This window comes from Leopardus geoffroyi, chromosome X (assembly GCF_018350155.1).
Source record: "Leopardus geoffroyi isolate Oge1 chromosome X, O.geoffroyi_Oge1_pat1.0, whole genome shotgun sequence".
Lineage (NCBI taxonomy): Eukaryota > Metazoa > Chordata > Mammalia > Carnivora > Felidae > Leopardus > Leopardus geoffroyi.
In genome coordinates this window covers 38,329,296-38,344,774 of record NC_059343.1, presented here as the reverse complement: position 1 = coordinate 38,344,774, position 15,479 = coordinate 38,329,296, and the positions used below count along the sequence as shown (strand labels likewise).

General features: G+C 44.3%; 1 long non-coding RNA gene across 1 annotated transcript in view; it reads left to right on the top strand.

Annotated features, from left to right (window-relative positions):
* The first annotated feature begins 893 nt into the window (after window positions 1-893).
* Window positions 894-15,479, top strand: part of LOC123595367 — a 114,738-nt gene continuing 100,152 nt past the window's right edge. The window contains exon 1 of the long non-coding RNA XR_006711149.1: window positions 894-996. This is a non-coding gene — a long non-coding RNA (uncharacterized LOC123595367). The remainder of the gene's footprint in view (window positions 997-15,479) is intronic.

Sequence of the window (15,479 nt, the reverse complement as noted above, 5' to 3'; positions counted from 1 at the left end):
GGAGGGGAGGTTGGTTTTTTTCCCCCTTGGTCATAAAAATAAGGCAATATGTTTTCCAATGAAGTGGCCTCAGAAAACCTACTCTAGTACTAGGTGAATGTTCGGTAAATAAATGAATAGCCTTTAAGGTCGACTGTTAACTTTAACTTTACGTATGTATAAGTAATCTCTGTGGCCAAGTGTGGGGCTCGAACTCCTGACGCCAAGATCAAGAGTCGCATGGTCTACCGACTGAGCCTGCCAGGCGCCCCCCCGGAGATGAACTGTTACTTTCATCACTGTCCCCTTTCATTACTTGCCCACACCTTCAGATTTTCTTGTCTTTAATCTTATGAGGCCTGGAAACCCAGGTAACAAATCCTGTCAACTCCGTGCAATTCAATCTTTATCAGCATTCCTCTGGGTCCCCCCCCCACCACCACCACCATTCCCTCCAGTTCTGGTAGAACCTGTGATCTGGATCCTATCCTTTAGTATTGTGAAACAACAAAAGTCAACCGAGTACATTTGAAGATCTAATTGGCTTTATTAAGCGATTCAGGACTCTGGTAGCATCCCATCTCAAAGGAAGCAGGGCGGGGCAAAGAAGTTACTAGCAAAAGAAAAGAAAAAGGATCCCTTCAGGCCTGGATGGCTGCCTTTAGGGGGTGGGGATGAGGAAGGAAACAGCCAGGATTTTAACCTACAGATTACACTCAGGGAATTTCAGATCCGACTGTTAGAAGGTGACACTCCTGGGAGAGGTTGAAGCTGAAAGAGTCTTGATTTGCTGTCGTGGGGGGCAAAGGATTCCATGTTTCCCCCAAATGTCTCCATTTGGGGCTGTTTTTTAATTTTTATTTTTATGTTCGTTCTAAGATTTTTTTTTTTTTTTTTTTTTTTTTTTAGCAATCTTTACACCCAACATGGGACTCGAACTCATAACCCTGAGATCAAGAGTCGCAGGTGGCCCCGGCTGAGTGAGTCAGGCACCTCAGGCTTGTTTCTATCTAAAAGGTATTGGTATCATCTCTGGCTATTTTTACTCTCTCCCTCTTCATCGCTGCGTTCTCCCTTGCCCCCATTATTTTTAGCCCCTCCTTTTCTCTGCTCTCATCCCATCAAAATGTAAATACGCTCGAGTTTCTCCCATTAAAAAGTGATGAGAGAAAACCAGGCTTTAAAGGCCTGAGCTAGGAGGAAAGCCATCTTAGGTTTCCTTCTAGGTCGGCATGATTGTATGTAAACTTGGTTTAAACAGAGCCTGATGCACACCTGCTTTGTGAGCACCTGCTTTGTGAATGCATTGCCTAAAGGAAAACCACCTTGTCCTTGAGACAACATCAGTGCTCCTCCCCCCCCCCCCCCCCCCCCCCCCCCCCGCACTCCTTGATGTGAAACCCCTTGACTCCTGCCTATATGCTAATCTATAATCTGCGCTTTTTTACAAGATGTAAAAAAGTACATAAATTCGTAAAAACGGTTCATTCTCCAGAGTACCTTCTGGAGTGAACAGTGTGTTTCCTGGGCAGCTGTCCTAATTTAGGGTGGAATAAAATTCTCTTTGTTTCTTTTAATGTTTATTTATTTATATTTGAGGGAGGGGAGGGGCAGAGAGAAAGAAAGAAGGAGATAGAGAATCCTAAGCAGAATTTCCTATCTGTTAGTGAGAGTCAGGGCATGAGCCCATGAACCAGGAGATCGTGACCTGAGCCGAAATGAAGAGCCAGACGCTCAACCCACTGAGCCACCCAGGCGCCTCTCTCTTTGTTACTGTTAGAGATTCTAAAAGGTTTGTTCATTTTGCCTCTACAAAAGCAAAAGCAAAAAAAAGTCTCTTTTTGTCCCCTCTTGCTTCCCCTATTGCTTATTCCATTCTTTCTCATTTCCTGGTTCTCTCATCCTCTAGCTCTCACAACACCTTTGCACAACCAAACTTCTAGAATGAGTTGCTTATACTTGATGTTTTTCCTAGTTCTGCTCCTACTCTTTAGAGATCTGTATTCTGGCTCTACCACTAAGCTCAGTCTGGTTTTGCCAAGCTTTTTTTGTTTTTGTTTTTAATGTTTATTTATTTTTGAGAGAGAGAGAGAGAGAGAGAGGATCCAAAGCAGGCTCCAGGCTCCGAGATGTCAGCACAGAGCCCAACATGGGGCTCAAACCCACGAACCGTGAGATCATGAGCTGAGCCAAAGTCAGGGGCTTAACTGACTGAGCCACCCAGGCACCCCTGGTTTTGCCAACTTTTGTCAATCAACTGCTTATCACTGAGCTAATGAACATTTGTTAGTTGTCATTTTCTTTGGCTTGCTTGTTTTTTTAATGTTTTATTTATTTTTGAAAGAGCAGGGAAGGGGAAGAGAGAGAGGGGACAGAGGATCGGAAGTGGGCTCTGTGCTGACAGCAGAGAGCCCGATGTGGGGCTCGAACTCACGAACTGCAAGATCATGGCCTGAGCCTAAGTCGGCCGCTTAACAGACTGAGCCACCCAGGGGCCCCATTGTCTTTGCTTTCATCAGCACTCATTGTCTCCTCTCTCCTGGAAGCGCTCTTTCCTTTTGTTTCTGGAGCCATCACACGTTTTGATTTCTACCTACTTTTCCGTAGGCTCTCTGACTCCTTCCCTTCTGCCTTTTCTGGATGGTTTTTTTTTTGTCTTTCGTGACGTTGACTTAGGGACCCTCTCTTTTCACTCTATGTCCTCTGAGTGGGTGATCTCATCTTCTTGTCTGGCTTCCTTTACCAAACACAGGGTGAAAACTCCCAAGTCAGATCTTCTATGTGAGCCCCAGACAGGATTCATCCGCCTGCCACTAAAATGTCATCACTTGTATGTGGGCACTAGAAGTTCACTCAACAGGTCTAGAATAAAATTCCTCATTTCCCCCAACATAATTGCTACCTCTCCTCTCCTTTATTATCTTAATGATCTGCACGATCATCTACCTGGCTGAAAAAATCACTTCCTCCAAGAAGCCTTCTGTGATTGTCTTCCCTAGTTTAGGTCTCACTGCCATGTATTCCTTTAATTCTCTTCCAATAATGGCATGCACACGATTTTATTACAGCCATTTATTTAATTATCTATATCCTTCTATACAATGTAAGGTTCGTGAGTGCATGAACTTGTCAATCTAAAGTTGTTGGGAGGCAATAGTTTAGGAAGAACGTTCATTTGGGATCAGAGAATTGCAATTCGGGGTACACAGATTTGGGTAGCAACCCATATAGTGTCCCACTGAGGGAGCAAAAGTCAGGGTTTTTAAAGTGTAAAAGGAATGCCTGTATATGTTAAGATTTTTCTTAATGTTTATTTTATTTTTGAGAAAGATAGAGCAGGGAAGAGGCAGAGAGAGAGGGACACAGAGAACCTTAAGTGGGCTTTGTGCTGACAGCAGAAAGCCCGATGCAGGGCTTGAACTCACGAAGTTCGAGCTGAAGTAGGACGCTTAACTGACTTAGCCACCCAGGTGCTCTTTGCTCCTTGATGTTTTGACATGCCACCAGTCGTCTAATGATTCTGGTTTTCTTAAAATTGTGAAGACTATTTTGAAAATATTATTAGATCCTGAATATCTTAACATGGTTTTTTAGTTACACTCAGCATTTTTCTACCTCAACGATTCGAAGGTTTATAGATGAGCTAAGGCAATAAATAGTCCCAGGGTAGCAAGTTGTCTCAAAAGTGTAATTTAATGCCTTCTTTTCAAAAGCAGCTATTTGGTGTTGTGAGTATGCAGTTCCAAATCCGAGATTATTTAACCCAGATGAAAGTAAGAGCATCTGGCCAGTGAGGTTGAGGGACTCCAGGCTTTCCTGAAGAACCGGACAGCCAGATGTTCCCCTTGGGTCCGAGGCCGTGCCACGTGCTCACCAATCCCATTTCATTTTCCAGTATCTGGATGCATGGGAAGGGGACAGTCCCCGAATTCTGTTGCATTTAGGTTTCAGTTACATGGCTGGATTCCGGATAATGAGTTGCATGCGAAACTGAGTGGAAGACACATTTTCTGAATGGTACAGCTTCAGAATGGTGGAGCTCCTATGCCTTGGGTGACTTCAGTGTGCAGCACAATCTTCCACTGAGTGTTACTGATCACCTGATTTAAGTAAGGAATAATCTTTTGTTGGGTTAGGCTGCTGAGATTTGAAGGTTTTCTGATGAATCTACCCATCATTTTTTTTTTTTTTTATTTAAAAAAAAATTTTTTTTTTCAATGTTTATTTATTTTTGGGACAGAGAGAGACAGAGCATGAACGGGGGAGGGGCAGAGAGAGAGGGAGACACAGAATCGGAAACAGGCTCCAGGCTCTGAGCCATCAGCCCAGAGCCCGACGCGGGGCTCGAACTCCCGGACCGCGAGATCGTGACCTGGCTGAAGTCGGACGCTTAACCGACTGCGCCACCCAGGCGCCCCGAATCTACCCATCATTGATAGGAACCTGTGACCGAACTGAAAATTTATTTATTTTTAAGTGTATTTATTTTGAGAGAGAGAGAGTGAGGGGGGCGGTGGAGAGAATCCCAAGCAGGCTCCACACTGTCAGTGCAGAGCCCGACAGGCAGCTGGAACTCACGAACCGGGAATTTACGACCTGAGCCGAAACCCAAGAATTGGATGCTTAACTGACCGAGCCACCCAGGCGCCCTCTGAGCCGAAAATTTGGAACTGAGGTTAGAATTATACTCTGGTTCCTAGGCAAACATTTCAGAAAAAGCTACTTTACTCCACAACGTGGGAGAGTTTGTAAGTAAACCGGCATTTTGCTGGGGTCCTTCTTTTTTTTAAGAGAGATCATTTACTTACTTATAGATATAACCAGAGGGTTTCGTTTTATTTTTTTCGTATGTTCTCTCCAAAACTTTTTTTTTTTTTAGAGGCTTAGTGTTTCCAGTGGCATCCGGCTTAACTGTGGGAAGACTTCCAGGGCCAGAAATCACCAGTGTTTTCTCTTTTGGAGATATGAGGTCTGTCTTCTGGGTACCCCATCCCTAAAGGGATAAAGTGTTTTTAGAAAAGAGGAACAGAGAGCCGAGAGAGAAATTAAAGTTTTTGCTTCATTTGACTTTCCATTTCCTGAGAGATGTACCTAGAGTCCTTGATCTTCCCTTGGAAATGGTCACTCTCTTCCAGCTCCCCCCAACTGCCATTTGGCTTTTCTATCCTTAGCTTTGCCTTTTGCTTCCCAAGTACCCTTTGTTTCACATCTCTCAGTCTGAATACTCTTTCCTCCTTGTCAAAAAAATCGCATCCCATATCACGTGGAAAGGCCTCTGTGTTCAACACAGAGATGCACCACCGAGATCCATCTGGAAGAAAAGATGTGCTAGCTAGTGGTGAGGAGTGCGGTTAGCAGGCAGCTTCCAGCCCTTGGCTCTTCCAGGGTGGGCCTTGTCTGCAGAGAGCTGCCTTGTGGAGGTCATGCCCTTCCGGGATAGCCCCCGTCCAGTGGCCGAGGGAGGCCATGGTATAAACACCCTGTTATTTTGGCCAGATGGGAGAGAACTCTGGCGATCAATTTTTTTTTTTAAGATTTTACTTTATTTTTTAAAGTTTATTTATTTTGAGAGACAGAGAGAGAGAGAGAGAGAGAGCAAGCAGGGGAGGGGCACAGAGAGAGGGAGAGAGAGAAAGAATCCCAAGCAGGCTCCACACTGTCTCAGTGCACAGAGCCTGATGTGGGCCCTCCCAAAGATTTTATTTTTAAGTAATTCCTGCACTCCATGTGGGGCTCGAACTTACAACCCTGAGGTCAAGAGCAGCCTGCTTTACCGACTGAACCAGCCAGGTACTCGGCAGGCAATTCTATCTTCAGAGATTCCCCTTGGGATTGAATTAATCAGACCGGCTCTGTAGCCCAGCTTCTCCTTTTGTTCCCCCTCCTTTCAAACATGTTGATTGCTAATAAGCATCTTGCACCCCAGACTCTGTCACAGCATCTTCTTCCTGAGAGCTCAACCTGTAGGAGGCTGTCTGGATCCTGTCTGGTTCCTGAATTTGTCTGCCAAGTATCCTGCATATTTCTGGGTAGAACTTGCTTGATGTTTATGGCTGGTTGGTCAGCAGGCAGTAGTGGGAGTAGGGTGTGTGAACGGGTGGAGACCTACTTTTGTCCAAGGGGACTGTTGTCAGTAACAGCTCCATTACTCAGTGACCTAAGCACCTCTTTTTTTTTTTTTTTTTTTTTAACATTTATTTATTTTTGAGAGACAGAGAGAGACAGAGCACAAGTTAGGGGAGGGGCAGAGAGAGAGAGAGGACACAGAATCCAAAGCAGGCTCCAGGCTCTGAGCTGTCAGCACAGAGTCCGACGTGGGGCTCAAACTCACGAATCGTGAGATCAGGACCTGAGCCGAAGTCGGATGCTTAACCCAACCAACTAAGCCACCCAGGCGCCCCGTCCTAAGCACCTCTCTTAAGTGCTGCCATTCATTTCCTTTAGAGATCATACAGTCCAGATACATACTGGGGAAAAAACATACTCCCCCAATTAACAAAGGACTGTCTGCTTTAAGAAAAATTTTTTTAGTGGCGCCTGGGTGGCGCAGTCGGTTAAGCGTCCGACTTCAGCCAGGTCACGATCTCGCGGTCCGTGAGTTCGAGCCCCGCGTCAGGCTCTGGGCTGATGGCTCAGAGCCTGGAGCCTGTTTCCGATTCTGTGTCTCCCTCTCTCTCTGCCCCTCCCCCGTTCATGCTCTGTCTCTCTCTGTCCCAAAAATAAATAAACGTTGAAAAAAAAAAATTAAAAAAAAAAAAAAAAGAAAAAAAAATTTTTTTTAATGTTTTATTTTTGAGGGAGAGAGAGGGAGGGAGAGAGAGAAAGAGAGAGAGAGAGAGAGAGAGAGAGAACGAGTGTGGGGGAGGGGCAGAGAGAGAGGGAGACACAGAATCCAAAGCAGACTCCAGGCTCTGAGCTGTCAGCACAGAGTCCGACGTGGGGCTCAAACTCACGAATCGTGAGATCATGACCTGAGCCGAAGTGAGCCACCCAGGCACCCCAGGGCTGTCTGCTTTTAGAGACAGTGGAAAATGTGGGTTTTTGTTTTTTGTTTTTTTTTGTTTTTTGTATTATTGGAGAATAATACAACTGCTAACAGTCATATTTCCGCTGTGATCCAGTGATTCAATTCTGCCATAGAAAAGAAATTAATTGGGATAGGTGAAAGTCATAACAAGTGTTAAGCATCAATAGTAAGCTCATAATAGGCAAAATTCAGAGGATGTGTTAAGTACAGATAATGAGTAATCATGTGAAGCAGGCAGAATATAAAAGGTTTTAAATTTAGATAGTAAGTCATCTAATTCAAAAAAAACCGTTTTAATGTTTCTATTTATTTTTGAGAGACAGAGAGAGACAGAGCGCGCGTGGGGGAGGGGCAGGGAGAGGGAGACACAGAATCTGAAGCAGGCTCCAGGCTCTGAGCTATCAGCGCAGAGCCCCATGCGGGGTTCGAACTCGTGAACCATGACATCATGACCTGAGCCGAAGTCGGAAGTTTAACTGACTCAGCCACCAGGCACCCTAATAAGTTAGTCCTCTTAAGATAATAAATGGAATATGTAATTGAACAGACAAGACCGTTCTTATGAGTAGAGGGTGGTGATGGGAAGACCAAGGCCACATCGCCATCATGCTACCTCTGGCTGACAGTTATGTCACGCCTAAACTGGCCACCTGTTTGTAACAAACATCCTGTAGGGGAACAATTATGGCTTCACATGTGTTCTTCCCAAGAAAAACGAATGACTCTCATAGCTGTTGAACAGGCTTACTGACAAGCTACACGTCCAAGTGTGCTTGTCTCTGCGTCTCCCCAGTTGGGCAAGTGTATGCCCGTAATCTCAGGAATCTTCAATGTGCGAGCTGAGAGCCCACAATACATAGTTTGTAACTACACCATCATTGGGGTAAGGCTGATGTGGAGAGGGGGGAGAGAGAGAGATGGACAGAAAGAGAGAAATATTGAGGGCGAGTGGGAGAGGGAGAGAGAAAAGGAGAACATTCGAAGGATTCAGATGTGTGTTCTTCGGGGTGCCTGGGTGGCGCAGTCGGTTAAGCGTCCGACTTCAGCCAGGTCACGATCTCGCGGTCCGTGGGTTCGAGCCCCGCGTCGGGCTCTGGGCTGATGGCTCAGAGCCTGGAGCCTGTTTCCGATTCTGTGTCTCCCTCTCTCTCTGCCCCTCCCCCGTTCATGCTCTGTCTCTCTCTGTCCCAAAAATAAATAAACGTTGAAAAAAAAAAAAAAAAAAGAGATGTGTGGTTCTTCCACCCTGCCTGTACACTATTCTAAGTATATTAAGCTATCCCATTTCTACCTTCTTCTTCCTCACTGTAGTTTACTTATTTTTTATTTTTATTTTTTAAATATTTGTTTTATTTTTATTTATCTTGAGAAAGAGACAGTGTGAGCAAGGGAGAGGGAGAGAGAATCCCAAGCAGGCTCTGTACTGATGCGGGGCTCGATCCCATGAATCTTGAGACCATGACCTGAGCTAAAATCAAGAGTCAGAAGCTGAAATCAAGAGTCAGACGCTTAACTGACTCAGTCACACAGGCACCCTTCCTCACAGATTTAATAAACTGTGTCTTTATTATTCGTATCATAATGTGGTTTGTGAATCTTTCTGTTCTGTAACCTCCAGGATTTTGGGATACCTTGGCTGATAGTGATGATGGCCACCATTTTGTCAAAGTGATTTCCCACATGATGGAGTAGGTCACCATTACTTTGTTTTCTTACTAAGCAGCTCGGCACTCTTAAGCGGCAATCACAAGGCAATACCACTAATATTTAATCGGAACTTTATCTGCTTTATAGGCAAACACACTCATTTTTGCTTTAGGTGGTAATGGTTTTAAAATAAGTCCAGGGGCACCTGGGTGACTTGGTCGGTTAAGCGTCCGACTTCGGCTCAGGTCATGATCTCAAGATTCGTGGATTCGAGCCCTTCCTTGGGCTCTGTGCTGACAGCTCCCAGCCTGCTTCAGATCCTCTGTCTCCCTCTCTCTCTTCCCTGGCCCCGCTCATGCTCTCTCTCTCTCTCTTTCTCTCTAAAATAAAAAATAAACATTAAAAAAAAATTTAAATAAGTCCACAAATTTTTTGCTCCTTCTTTCAAGATGTGGAGTTGAATTTCCTCTTTGAGTGTGTGTGGGCTGGGCCTCGAGACTCACTTCTGATGAATAGCATGGCAGAACTGATGCTATCTGCTTCCAGGATGAAGTCATGATGCCACTGTGGTTTCCTCTTTGCTTCTCTCGGCCTTGGATCGTTGTCCCTTGGGGATATCAGCTCTTATTGTGACCCATGGTATGTGCCTGTGCTGTGACCCATCTGGTAGCAGCTAGGTCTTTGGCCAACAGTCACATGAGTGAGCTTGGAGAAGGCTTTCCTTCTCTGTGCCTGTAGGGTGACTTTAGCCCTGGCCAACATTATGACCTTAGGGCAGACCCCGAATCAGAGCTACCCACTAGGCTGCTCTCAGATTTTTGACCAACAGAAACTTTTCAATATTTGTTGTTTTAAGACACCAAGTTTCGGAGTAACTTGTTATTCAGCCCTAGGTAACTAATACAATGATCCAGTATGATAGGTTGCCGTGGATGAGGTGTTCTTACATATGAATATTCATGAGAACAGGGTTCTTCCTTCCTGCCCAGAGTCTGACTTTATCTGGTTAAACACAGAGAGAGGAAGGAAACCATCAATTTGTAGAGAAGAAAGAATCAACTTTTCCAGGTTTTGTGGAATTGCTGGAAACTCTATGTTTAAAATAGGTTCATTTTCATAAAGCTGTGCCATTGTCATGATCTTTAAAAAGCTTGGAATAATTTGCTGTGCCCTTTCTGCATTTGAATGAGAAATGATATCCCCCAGGGAGTCCATGCCTCATGAGAAGCAAAAACCTTTTGGGGATTTAATGCCTTATCGTTGTCCCTCAGATTGATACTTAACCTAAAATTGTATTTAACACATCAAAACCCAAACTTCCTCTCCTTTCGCATGGAAAAATCTGATTACCTAATTTAGTATTAGGTTTACGTCAAGCTTCGGGGAAGCTCTAAGATTCAATACTTGCAGCAAAGGTGATTTGTAGTCCCACACAACTGAGTATATGTGCTTCTAGTTACCATGGCCTGTCTGTCTTGTGGTAATGCCAGAGTCCTATTTTCTCTTTGAAGATTTGATGAAAAGGCCCAAGATGTTGGGGAGGAAGAACTACTTTGGCCTTCAGTGACTCTTTCACAGCCCCACTTTCCATCAAGGATTAGCTAAAAATTTTGAGGGATGACCGTATGCCTTGATTTTTTTTCCCTAGCAGTGCTCTTGTGCAGTTTGGATGGTTCTAGAAATGTGTAGCTTATATAGTACTTTTAAAACTTGGTGGCACAAATACATATTTTTGTGCTCAGATTTGAGTGCCCTCACTGGTTTGTGAGTTCCTCTCGGGCTGTGTGGAACAAAGAAAGCACAGACGGGCTTTGGAAACAGACAGATGTGGGCTGGTCCTGCTGCTTTACTAGAAGTGTGACTCAGGCGCAGCACATCATGTCCTTAAGGTTTGGTTTTTCTCATCACCAGAAAGAACACAGTGATTTTAGTTTCACGGTGGATTTCTAAGGGCTTGGTGCAATCGTAGATGCTCACAATCTGCGACACGGTAGACACTCCTTTTTTCCTCATTTACCCATCACTGTAAACCATCACCATGCCTCTTACTCGTACATACTCCATGACATTTCATGGCGCCTGCTGTAGTGTTTCACAGTGAATATTTATTCAATTTGTTCTTTTAAAAAAATGTTTTATTTATTTTTGAGAGAGAGAGCGAGGGGGAGGGTCAGAGAGAGAGGGAGACACAAGGATCCAAAGCAGGCTCTGTGCTGAGAGCAGAGAGCCTGATGCGGGGCTTGAACCCATGCACTGTAGAATCATGACCTGAGCTGAAGTCGGTCGCTTTTTTTTTTTTTAATGTTTTTTTTTATTTTTGAGAGAATGAGAGAGAGACAGAGTGTAAGCGGGAGAGGGGCAAAGTGAGAGGGAGACACAGAATCAGAAGCAGGCTCCAGGCTCTGAGCTTTCAGCACAGAACCCCACGTGGGGTTTGAATCCACAAACGCTGAGATCATGACCTGGGCCGAAGTCAGTCGCTTAACCGACTGAGCCACCCAGGTACCCCAGAATTTTTTTTAAGTTTATTTATTTATTTTTTTCAGTAATCTGTACACCCAATATGGGGTTCCAACTTATGGCCCTGAGATCAAGAGTCTCATGCTCTTCCGACTGAGCCAGCCAGGCACCCCTTGAATTTATTCTCATCTTTTAATCATATCAGTAACACTTTGGAGTTTTACAAACTCTGATGGGATCAGAAATAGTTATCGAGTAACCAAATTACTGTGTGCTGTGTCTGTGTATAATTATACTACCTAATAAATAGCATGGCATCCATCCTTAGCATACATCCTTGCTAACACAAAACAAATCAGTCTAGACAGGAGAATCATGGGAGTGCATAATTCTGTCCTTTAGAAACTGCTACTTGCCATCCTCCTCCCCATGTCATTCAACTTATCTTTTAGAAACAGATTGATTTACTTTTGTTAGAATATTCATGAGTTCTTCATCATTGTTATCTGAATACCATTTTTATGGTAACCAGAAATAGTGGTTTCAGTGAACTCAGGTAAATCTGATTCATTATTTATTCTTTAAAAAAATATTTTTTATTATTTCTTTATTTTTTATTTGAGTGAGAGAGAGAGAGAGGGAGAGAAAGAAAAGACACGGGGGTACAAGGGATCAAGCAGGGAAGCGGGGGAGGGCAGAGAGAATCCCAAGCAGGCTCCATGCTCAACACTGAGTCTGATCCGGGGATTGATCCCACGACCCTGGGATCGTGACCTGAGTCCAAATCAAGAGTGAGATGCTCAACCAACTGAGCCAGCCAGGCGCCCCCACTTAGAATTATTTTGATGTCTGTGTTTAACCGATTTTGCCCTCTCTCCATACAAGTCCGTAAACTCCATCCCTCCTTATTTTCCTAGTGCCTTTTGCATCTTGTGGTGAATGGTACAAAACACTGGCTTGCCCTGTGTTTTCTTCCCATTCATCATATCTTTATACGATCTTCCTTCCATCTGTATGTGATGGATAAAGAATAAAGGTTTTGATAGATTGAGAACTGTTGATATTTACCTTTTCAGTACAAAAGCTTTCACTGAGTCCCTGGACAGCTTAGTGATGGAGTTTGCCAGTAAATAAAACCTAACTAAGAGGTTTTAAAACTCCTTTAAATATTAAGAAAAGCTACAGAATATATTGAGGAAGGGTAGCAGAGAATGTTAGCTTTGGGGCGCCTGGGTGGTTCAGTTGGTTGCGCGTCTGACTTCGGCTCAGGTTATGATCTCATGGTTCTTGGGTTTGAGCCCCACGTTGGGCTCTGTGCTGCCAGCTCGCAGCCTGGAGCCTGCTTCAGATTCTGTGTCTTCTTCTTTCTCTGCCCTTCCCCTGCTCGTGCTCTGTCTCTCTCTCAAAAACAAACATTAAAAAAAAATTTTTTTTTGAAAGAGTGTAGCCAAACATCATTTAAAGTTTTCTGAATGTTGTCAAAGTAGGGACTTTTTCCTTGTGTTGATGTTTCGTTTAGGTACGCTGGCTCTTTTTCTCTGGTTAACTTTCTTCCGTTTGTTTTTTTCTTCTGTCAACCCCTGGTCTTTGGGAACTAGGGGTCCAGTTGGGTAAGAAGGTGGTTAACCATGAGTTAGAGCACAGGGTCAATTTTACTTAATCCTAGATGAAGATGAAACATGAACATTTCAAAGTGTAGTTAATGCATGGGAATTGGAGCAAATAAGTGGAAGTAAGTTCTAGTAGAACAGGGATTTAACAAGGACAACAGTGAATCCAGGCACTTCTGAGATTTTTCCTGCTCTTAACTCTTTTTTTTTTTTTAATTTTGTTTTAATGTTTATTTTTGAGAGAGAGAGAGAGAGAGAGACAGAGAGACAGAGCACGAGTAGGAGAGGGGCAGAGAGAGAGAGGAAGACACAGTCCAGAGCAGCCATCAGGTGCTGAGCTGTCAGCTCAGAGTCCGACACGGGACTCGAACCCACGAACCCTGAGATCATGACCTGAGCTGAAGTCAGACGGTTAACCAACTGAGCCACCCAGGCGGCCCGCTCTATCTTATTCTTAAATGAGATTAAATTTCTACATCTAAATCTGGTGTCTGTCATTCAGTTTTACTTATTTTTTTTTAAGTTTTTTTCTGTTTATTTTTTATTTTAGAGAGAAAGAACATGAGCAGGGGAGAGGGGCAGAGGGAGAGAGAATCTCAAGCAGGCTCTACACTCAGCAATGAACCCAGTGCAGGGCTCGATCCCATGACCCTGGGATGGTGACTTGAGCTGAAATGAGGACTTGGATGTTTAACCGACTGAGCCACTCAGGCACCCCAAAATTTACTTTTAAGTAATACTACCCCTAACGTGGGCCTCAGACTCAGGACCCCGAGATCAAGAGTCCTTTGCTCCTCTGACCGAACCAGCAAGGCGCCCCTTCCATTCAGTTTCCAACTGGAAAGCTCAGGCCTGATACTTAACTTGGGCCAGATAAGAAACCAGACTTTTTTTTTAAATTTTTTTTTTTTTTTCAACGTTTATTTATTTTTGGGACAGAGAGAGACAGAGCATGAACGGGGGAGGGGCAGAGAGAGGGGGAGACACAGAATCGGAAACAGGCTCCAGGCTCTGAGCCATCAGCCCAGAGCCTGACCCGGGGCTCGAACTCACGGACCGCGAGATCGTGACCTGGCTGAAGTCGGACGCTTAACCGACTGCGCCACCCAGGCGCCCCAGAAACCAGACTTTAAAATTGGATCTGAGGAAACTTGGTTTTTATTTATTTATTTATTATTATTTTTTTTTTAAATTTTTTTTCAACGTTTATTTATTTTTGGGACAGAGAGAGACAGAGCATGAACGGGGGAGGGGCAGAGAGAGAGGGAGACACAGAATCGGAAACAGGCTCCAGGCTCTGAGCCATCAGCCCAGAGCCCGACGCGGGGCTCGAACCCACGGACCGCGAGATCGTGACCTGGCTGAAGTCGGACGCTTAACCGACTGCGCCACCCAGGCGCCCCGGAAACTTGGTTTTTAGAGGTGCTCACCGCATGGGACAACCATAGGTCAGGGATTCGAGACACTTTTTCCATTATTGTTTCTCTTTTTGGTTCCCTCACAAGTCGTTTCTCTTCTGAGTACAATTAACTTTCAGTGCTAGAGCTGATTTATATTACATGCGGATTATCCCAGTCCCAGTAGGATTTATCTTGAAATTGGTGTTCCTTGGCTTTCTTCTTGGCATTAAGACTTGCATCAAAAGGATCCAGGTCATGGTCCGTCACCAATAATAACTTTACATTGTGTGGTGTTGTATTCCTCACAGAGCGTTTCCACTTTTGTTCTCATTTCCTCTTCAGGCATCTTTTTTATTTTCACTTTTTAATTTTTTTTTGAGAGAGAACACGCAAGCAGGGGAGAGGGGTGGCAAGAGAGAGAGAATCCCGAGCAGGCTCCATGCCCGATGCAGGGCTTGATCTCATGACCTTGAAGTCCTGATGTGAGCCGAAACCAAGAGTCGGATGCTTAACTGACTGAGCCACCCAGGTGTTCTCATTTTGTCTTTAGGCACCTTGACGTGGGATCTGTACTTCATAACCGTGACCAAACTGAAGCTTTGGAGGGGGAGTTGCCCAAGGACGTAGAGCGAGTGCGCGACCGAGTTGGGATGAGACTGCAGATTTGTTTATTTTGCCTAGCCAAGCAAGTTCTTGGTCTTAACTACTCCCCACCCTCCCCATGGTCCAGGAGTCCTCGTGTGCTTGCTCATCTCTGACAGTAGAAATGGCCTCAGGTTTCCAAAAATGTTCAAATGTCAGTGACGTTCAGATGTAATTTGTCTTTGGCTCTGAAATCAGTTGTCCCAAACTAATCTAATAACTTGGGGCTTTCTTTGTTTAATCCAATCGTTAAGACAGGCAATAATAAAAGACTTTCTCCAATGCCAGCAGGGGTTAATTCTATTATTTCAACTGTTTCTAGTGAAAGTTTTGCTGCTGTAGAATAACTAGAAAATCGAGTTCTTTTCTGGTCTGATTGACCCTTCCTTTACTAGCCTCTTGCTCAATCAGTCGCCTTGGTAACTCTCTCCTAGTGTACTTTTTTTTTTTCATAATAGGAGGTTGCCTTTGTCATATGGTTAGGACTCAAGAGAAAGCATTTGATCTTGGGCTTCTTCATTTGTAAAGCTCTAATGACCTCACTTTTTCCTGCTCTTAGTACTCTTAGAACCTTTTAGGCCCAGTCAGAGTTAGACAAAGACATTTTCATGGAACATTTGGCAGGCAAATTATGGGCAGCAGAAAGGCCGTGCTTGGATGTGATAAAGTAAAAATTATCTTAGATTGAGAAAGGAAAAATCTGACTTGTCATCC